The 8,379-nt window shown below is 36.5% G+C and overlaps 1 protein-coding gene across 3 annotated transcripts in view; it reads left to right on the top strand.

Annotated features, from left to right (window-relative positions):
• The first annotated feature begins 384 nt into the window (after nt 1-384).
• LOC139954504 (reelin-like) overlaps nt 385-8,379 on the top strand; it is a 157,093-nt gene continuing 149,098 nt past the window's right edge. For 2 of the 3 annotated variants that reach the window (XM_071954324.1, XM_071954323.1), the window contains exons 1-2: nt 416-583; nt 3,761-3,842. The gene's annotated coding sequence lies outside the window, so the exon portion shown is untranslated. Of the gene's footprint in view, nt 584-3,760; nt 3,843-8,379 lie in introns of all 3 variants that reach the window. The other variant, XR_011788121.1, reaches the window with a different exon arrangement.

The following is an 8,379-nucleotide window of genomic DNA, read 5'->3' as shown; positions in this document are numbered from 1 at the left end:
GAAAAAGAGACATCGTAACTCTGCAACTTGGCCTTATTATTACACACTATTGTTATCGCTAAATTACAACAAAAAATGCACAAAGTGTTCCGTCTGAGCATTAAAATTTAGAAATAATTGAATTGTTTTTTCTGATCCTGGACCCAATAACCAGTTTGGATGCACAGACATTGTTTATCAAATGGCTTTAATTGAGCCTTCCTTTTTCTTCACCCACTGCTTGCCCCCCCCCCCCCCCCACAGGTTGAAAAACTATGGAAAGCCATAAATGCAGACCAAAACCAGATTGGTTGTAGCAAAGAGCATGGAGGTAGCTCAAACGTTAATTTTGTTTACTCAAGTTGAAAGTTTGCAGATAATCAGATAATATTGGATTTGGTTAAAAACCAGTGCGGTTTGTTTATTAAAAGAGACGTTGGGGGGGGGGGGGGCGGGGCGACACGATGAAATAAATAACTGGAGGTTTAGCGCCCTCTGTTGTCGAGAATAAACATAAACCGCGTGTTTGGAATTTTGCAAAAGTGACGACTGCGGACGGTCAGAGGGGAGGAGATGGAACTCAAAAATGTCGGGAAAAACAAAGGTAAGCGAACATTAAACTTTAGAAAGTACAGTATATTAATAGGAAATGTACGTGCATGCTGTTGATAATATATAAACTGGTGAATTTGTGCTGTTTTTGACTGAAGACTGGCCGTGAACTTGGTTGTTGTGTGAGCATGGAGTTAGCTGTGTGTGAGTGTCACTCGGTTCGGTACAGACCACGCCTCCATTCGTTGCGACTTGCGTACGCGACCGGGTCCAGACCTCCAGGCGTGTAAGGTTGAAACAATTTTTAACCACATATTTTCATATCATTACCTGGTGGAGGAAGCTGAAACTTCTTTCGTATTTATTTCTTGTACATGTATGTCGCAATGTTTAAGTCAACTCAGCTCTGCTGTTTTTTCCCTGCACAAAGTAGCTGTGGCTGTGACCATGCTGTGACTGTGTGTTTGGCTATCAATCATGTAGGTATGTGACAAAAAAATGAAAAGTTAATGGATTTCAATGAAACTGAAACTGCTGGAAAGCTCTTGAAGAGACCTTTCAAATGACACCAAGATCATCTTTCTCAGACCAGTAATAAGAAAGTTATTTATTTTTTTTGTGTCGCCTAATTAGCCTAATTAGCGTCCAATGGACTTCCATTGAAAACAACACAAAAGTGAATCGGACTTTGTGACCGAAATGATGTGAATAAAAGATCTACCAGAAATGTTGTTGTTTTCTTATTTCTTGTTCAGTTTTCATGAATTTGGTATCAATGGAAAGCTTAGAATAGGCTTAATAACATTAAACAGTAATAATTAAATCATCAGTTGAAAACCCACCCACCCAACTGCCTGTCAGCCTACAAACTTATCCACCCACCAACTGCCAGAAAGACCCACCCGGCGTTCCCACCGCCCACCTCACTACCCACCATTGCATCAGGATCAAACTTAACTTACAAGTTGTTTTATACTTAGTTATGAAAGCCTTACTCTGCTATTTGGTATTTTTGTTCCATGTAATTTTTCTTCATTTTCTTTTAAATATAATCTATTCTGACTGAGTATTAAAAAAAAAAAAAAAAATTGTTTTTAATTTAAATTATTTAAATTTATTCGTTTATTAATTTCTTTAAATTTATTAATTATTATTAATATTACTGTTATTATTGACAGGGGTGGGGGGGACCTCCTAGTTACAATTAAATACGATTAAAAACACTTAAAAAAAACAGCTGACTTTGTTAACAGTCAGATATTGACTTTCATCCAATCAGGAAGAGGCATTACTGTCATGTGACCACAAAATGGCCGCCCACTACATTTTCCATGTGTATTGTTAGTTTTAAAGTCAATTTAATATCTACAAACATCGTACTTTTGAACAAGGATTCTGACAAAATATTAACAGTTTTCAAATAAAGACATATTCAAGAAACCATGGATCAAGTAAGATGGTGTAAAAACATCAATATAATTGTTAAAAATAGTACCATTCTCGGCCGATTTTTTACCTTTGTGACATGAATTTAATGTTGCGATTGATTTTTTTTTTTTTTTTTTTACGGCTCAAAAAAAAATATGAATGCAACCACAAATTGCTTTTAAACTTCACATTTCAACTCAAAATTACTCACTAAACATCAATTTCAAGGTGGCAAGAGTTAGTTTTTGCTCCTTCAATGAAAAAAAATACGACTTTGTTGACTACTTGACTGCCGTTTTGTACAAAATATTTCAGTCCCACTGAAAGTGCAACGACCCAAGATTCACATACTTTCTGAGCAAATCGATTTGTTTTCCATAATCATTGAGATGTGCTCTACGTCATAATAACTTGTGTACTTTTCTAAAAATAACTTATACGTCATTAAAAGGGTGATTGTTAGGGCACCTTTTTGCCAATGTGATCCGCGCAAGCCCGAATTTGTGCACGGACGTAAACATTGAAAACGAGGCTCTGTACACTTTCATGATTGCTGTGCGTGTGTTTTGTCACATACCTACATCATGTTTTTTGTCAAGCTAATTTTTCTGCCTAGGCACAGGCAATACACATCAGGACCTCACAAACTTAGCACCCTAAAAACATTTCACTTTGCAAACTCGACACCACTCAAACTCGGCACCCTGCATACATGGCACTTCGCAAATTTAGCACCCTGCAAACTTGGCACTTTGCAAATATGCAGCACCCTGCAAACTTGGCACTTTGCAAACGCAGCACCCTGCAAACTTGGCACTTTGCAAATATGCAGCACCCTGCAAACTTGGCACTTTGCAAATATGCAGCACCCTGCAAACTTGGCACTTTGCAAATATGCAGCACCCTGCAAACTTGGCACTTTGCAAACGCAGCACCCTGGAAAAGCACTTTGCAAACTCGACACCTTGCAAACTTACCCCTTTGAAAACTCGGCACCCTGCGAAAGCACTTTGCAAACTCGGCACCTTGCAAAACTTGCCCCTTGGGCCTTTGAAAACTCGGCACCCTGCAAAAGCACTTTGCAAACTTGTCACCCTGCAAACTACGCACTCTGCAAACATGGGCCTGGCACACGCTCGACACCCGAAATGTGGACCCTATACAAACTCGGTACCGGCCTATTTTTGACTAACAAACTCTGCACCAAGCAATCAGTACTGTTCGCTGGAAGTGCTGAGTGTTGTTTAATTAGAGATACAAACTGGTTTAAACCTTGTTAGTAGCTCTGTAAACGCTTTTAATGGCAATAACCCACTAGTTAGAGTAGCCAATAAGTCTTTGTAACCGCTTCTTCCTTTTCAGAAAATTCTTTGGGAGATTTTGTTTCCCTTTCCATCAAGGTGAAATGCAGTGACATTTTTTGATGAATCTTCAGTTTTTGAAGATAATTGTTTGGTTGAAGCATGGAGGAAGGAAGAGAATGAGTTTGAACGACTGCCAAACCGCATAGTAACAAAAGAAAACCCTGACAAAGCTCTTGTCTGACCAGTGGGAAAAGATATGAGATCTCCTGCAGGACGGCCGATTAACGAGTGCGATTAGGTCTATTTGTTAATATTTTTAGTAATTCCCTTTAAACTTGATTTTGCTGCTAAATTTTAAGCATTTTTCATTAATTGTATTTCTGCTGTATTTCATAACAACTTTGGTATTAAACGGAAATATTAAGCTCTCCATCCTTTTTTTAATTTTCATAATAGGCCTTTATTTTCATAGTATTTTGACTGTCTAATAATAACAGATGCTGAAGACTCTACCAAGGAAGCTTTGAAACCACTTACAGGGTACAGGGAGAGTTGGACATGTTCAAGAAACAGGAAGAGGTAAGCACTCTAGTCTTATCATGATTATTTATTTCATGAACACAGGCCTGTTTGCTTTGTTTTTAGGAAAAGATTATACTTGTGTAAAGGAGGCAAAGTCTTCGGCTTATTTTGATCAAGAAGAGGGTGTGGTCATCATGGGTGGGGTGTGATCTAAGATGGATTCAACTAAAGAATCACTGACTGTCTGTCACATTTTGCTGGAAGACCAGAAAATGTTGTAAAGGCACATTTAGATACTTGAGTAATTGGTCTTAATATTGTATAAGATTGTAAAGTTTGAGTATGATTATTTGTGGATCATTGTATTCTACTTTTAAAACATCTTTCCAACCATATGCATTTTATAAAAAACGGTTACAAACGCTTTTGTTTTGACCAACTCGTTCGATCCAAGGCAACGTGTTCCTTTAAAGTTGTTGTTGATGGAAAAGGGATAATTTAAGGTAAAAATTAAGATATAAAATCCTCAAACTTTAAGGGCTTCACTTTTTTTTTTTTCTTTTTTTTTTTTTTTAATTTTGTTTTGTGTATAAATACATGCGGGCTAGTGAAAAATCTGCGGGCGATCGAGAATTTTGGTTGACTCGCCCGCAGGGCAATTGAAAAAAAAAGTTAAGGGAAACCCCTGGCAACCAAAATGGTTTTAACAGGAATTAAATAAATTACGCAGTGGTCATTTTTATAATGTTCATGCATCATGAGCATCCAAATTTGCAGCAGCGCCATATGTTCATCATTATATATAAATTGATGTTGAGTAAAAGCCTGACTTCCAATAAGGTTTATAGCGAATAGCAAAATATCAAGAGAGGGCGCTGTTGAACCTACACCATTGTACAAAGATATAGGCAATGCGTGCGCACGTCGTGCATGACAACATACACCGCGGTAGAAAATGCCCTATCTGTCTACCCATAGTTAAATTAGAGCATGTAACACCACAATCGCATTCCAAACTGCATCATGGCAATGCAGTAGTAGGTCTAGCTTATGAGTACCAGGAATGCTTTATTTACTTGTCATTGTCCCATCATACTCTGGGTTACTTTCTTTGTGTTCTTCATGACGATCTTTGGATGGAGGTCTACCTCCATTGTCGAAAGGATTTGCCTGATCCGCATGTTTTGCTGGTTGTTTATAACACATGGATATACAGACTGGATCCTTATGCTGCGTCATAGTAAACAATGCTATAAACAAAGCAGCAGTCTACTTGCAACGTTGCGCGGCAATGTCACAAAGATTTGACAGGACTTTGCAACGGCTGGAAACACGTTTATGCTGGTCTTTTACGGCTTTTGGTTTTTATAATAATTTTTCACTGATTAAGTGATATTTTGATGATTTTTTTTACAGCAACCATCTAAAAAAACATTATTTATGATTCTACACCACTTAATTGCGTAAACGGTGAGCCGCTGTGCTCCTTTAATGTGCCATATAAACTGCCGCGCTGTTCAGAATCTTATATTGTAGCCCAATATGGGTATATATTGGACCTCAACCAACTCATATTTCCCAAATGACCACAGCTAGGTCTTTTCACGGCCGACCAGGTTGGTGTCTTTATTGAGTCATCCACAGTGTTTAGAAATTTTAATTTTTAAACGTTCATAGTGGGGGGGGGGGGCAGTAACATGAGTCTGCCTCAGTGCCCCCCCCCCCCTCACCATACACTGGTTTCGCATCTAAAGGGTATTTTGAATAAATACAAACCATGATCAAATTTTATTTGTGGGGTCTTTGAATGCTTTTCCCTGGACCTTTATTTGTAGTTCTCTATTTTTGTCTTAAGTGTACCATCAAAGAAAAAATAATTTGACTATGTCTTTGCTTAGTACTCAAAATATAATTTTCGGTTTACCAAGCGAGGGCTTCTTTTCTTTTGCAAAGTCTTGAATGTTTGGCCAACCAGTGGTTGGCTAAAGTGTAGCTGCTGCTTTCATTGCAAAGTACAAAAATAAATCTTTAACTGTGCTATATGAGCAACAAGGACTCCCTTTTTGATGATACTAAACCCACCAGTATTTGTGCAAAGTTCAATAATTAATACAAGAAATGCTATCACAATTAATTACCCTTATCACTAACAAATCTGTAACTGTGCTATCTGAGCAAAAAGGACACCATTTTTAGTGGTACTAAACCCACCAGTATTTGTGCCTTTAGTTTTAACTGCAGTTGCTAATAATTTGGTACAATCAGTAATTGACATCACTGATGCTTAAGTAGTCTGATTTGCATGAAAACCAACGTCTTGAATTAAGACTACTTTTTTAGAGGAGGCAAAGTCGAGGCTTATTATGGTCAAGAAGAGGGCGTGGTCCACATGTGTGGGGTGATGGATTCATCTAACTAAAGAATCACTGACTGCCTGTCACATTCATGCTGGAAGACCAGAAAATGTTGGAAAATGCTGGTTAGGCACATTTAGATACTTGAGTAATTTGTTATGATATCGTAAGCAAGGTTGTAGGCATTTTGCACTCCCTAGATGTTGTTGATATGATAAAACATTTATGATTATATCGTTGAAATCTCAATGATTTAATATAACAGAAAACTACAAAGTATACAATGCTATTAAAATAATCTTTAAAATACCAATAGTTACAAATTATTAAAATTTCTGAAAATATTAAGTTGGGGTGCTTGAGTCTTAAAACCTATAACATCATATCTCATGCTTTTAAAAAATAAACAAATATCATGTATTTATGGCATGAATAAACAGAAAACAAACAATTTAAAGATATATTGTTATGAATAAACATTTTATTACGAATAAACATTTTATTACGAATAAACATTTTATTACAAATGAACAGTTGATTCTGATACCATGTACATTTGATTCTGAATAAACATTTGATTCCGAATAAACATTTTATTACAAATAAACATTTGATTACGAATAAACATTTTATTACAACTAAACTTTTGATTACGAATAAACATCTTAGGCTATTAAGAATAAACGATTTATTCTACCCCAAATGATTTATGTTATATGCAAACTGTTTAATCATGGTGCGTCAATTCAAGTTGATCTGATTTTTAGATACTTTGATTTCAAGGTAAAGTTCAAATGCAAGGAGTTTGGGTTTATATTACTTAGTTTGATTTCAGGTGACAAGTTCAAATGACTTGATCAAGGTGACTCTAAGTAAATCAAGTATATTAATTTTGGTTTTTACCCATACACCGATGTCAAGTATACAATTTCAAGAATAAAAATATAAAAAAGTAACTTGAAACTTATTCAGTCTCTCGCCCGTAGCAGCTCTATTCTAAAGTCAATGAAATTGTTAAAAGATTTTGATAAATTGTTAAAGTATTTACAATAAATTCTAATAACTAATGCTGAAATGTCTATACAACAAAACAACGCTAAATACAACAAGGAATGCTAACACAAAAATGGCCAAAGTTGATCTATTTACAATTGAAATAATGATTGTTTTGGTAATGCAAAAAGATTATTAAGCACATGATTATGTAAAAAGGTAAGATCAAGCATATAGCATAACCCTAACTATAGAATCAACATGGGTGTATGCAAGGGGGGGGGGAGTGGGGTCGTACAACCCCCCCTAAATTGGAAGTTGTCGTTTTCCCCTCTATTTGCACTAGTGTATGTGTGCACACGCCCTGATAGTTGTAGAATTGATATCATTGTCACATCAAATTTTAATGCAAATGTCTCTTGAAACCAGGTAACCCTCCCAAATAAAGTGTCAACAACATCCAAAGTATCAAAGCTGCCGATAAATCATAATTACATTTGTTTAATTAAGTATAATGTACGTATTATGCACTAGCAGGAAATACAATATTGACTGCTCCTTTAAATCTTGTTTGATGCCTCGGACCAGGCACCACTGGGAGGTTTAAAACTTTATAAAATTATTATCTTTAGCCCGGTCGTGGGGATTCCAGTATTGTTTAATTAAATTTGATTAATAAAGACTATGTGTGTATTATAATGCACTAGAAATGAAGGAAATATTTGACTGCCCCTTTAAATGATGTTTGACACCTTGGACTGGGCACAACTAGGTATAGTGTATAGTTGCTCAATTTATAAAGTGATGCAACTGCTTTTTATTTCTGTGGAATACAGATTTGACTGCATTATATGTTGGATTGGACTTTAATATCTAGTACGATAGAATGACGAAACAAACAATACTTGATCAAATCAATTCTATTGAAGACAAAGTTGTACTGCTACTTTCGTGTTGGCAACTTTCTTTAGCATTTTGTTTGTCATCCATGTTTTTCCCTGTGTTTGTAGCAGTTTTTGCTGGGCACCCTTTGCTTTTATGTTAGTTGAGATTTGTCTTATAGCACAGGATGTTTTGGGATGAATTTGACCAAAGCTGCACTCTCTTGTTGCTTCTATTGAGTTCCACATTCAGGCCTGATACTTCACGGAGGCAACGCAGGCGATTGCCTCCCTTGCCCCTTGCCATTGCCTTGGTGCCCTTGAAATGCTCGAGTAGAAATGTACAATTTCCTCATAGGGTGCCCT

The sequence above is a fragment of the Asterias amurensis genome, chromosome 2, assembly GCF_032118995.1.
Source record: "Asterias amurensis chromosome 2, ASM3211899v1".
NCBI lineage: Eukaryota > Metazoa > Echinodermata > Asteroidea > Forcipulatida > Asteriidae > Asterias > Asterias amurensis.
This window is presented reverse-complemented; position numbering and strand designations above follow the sequence as displayed.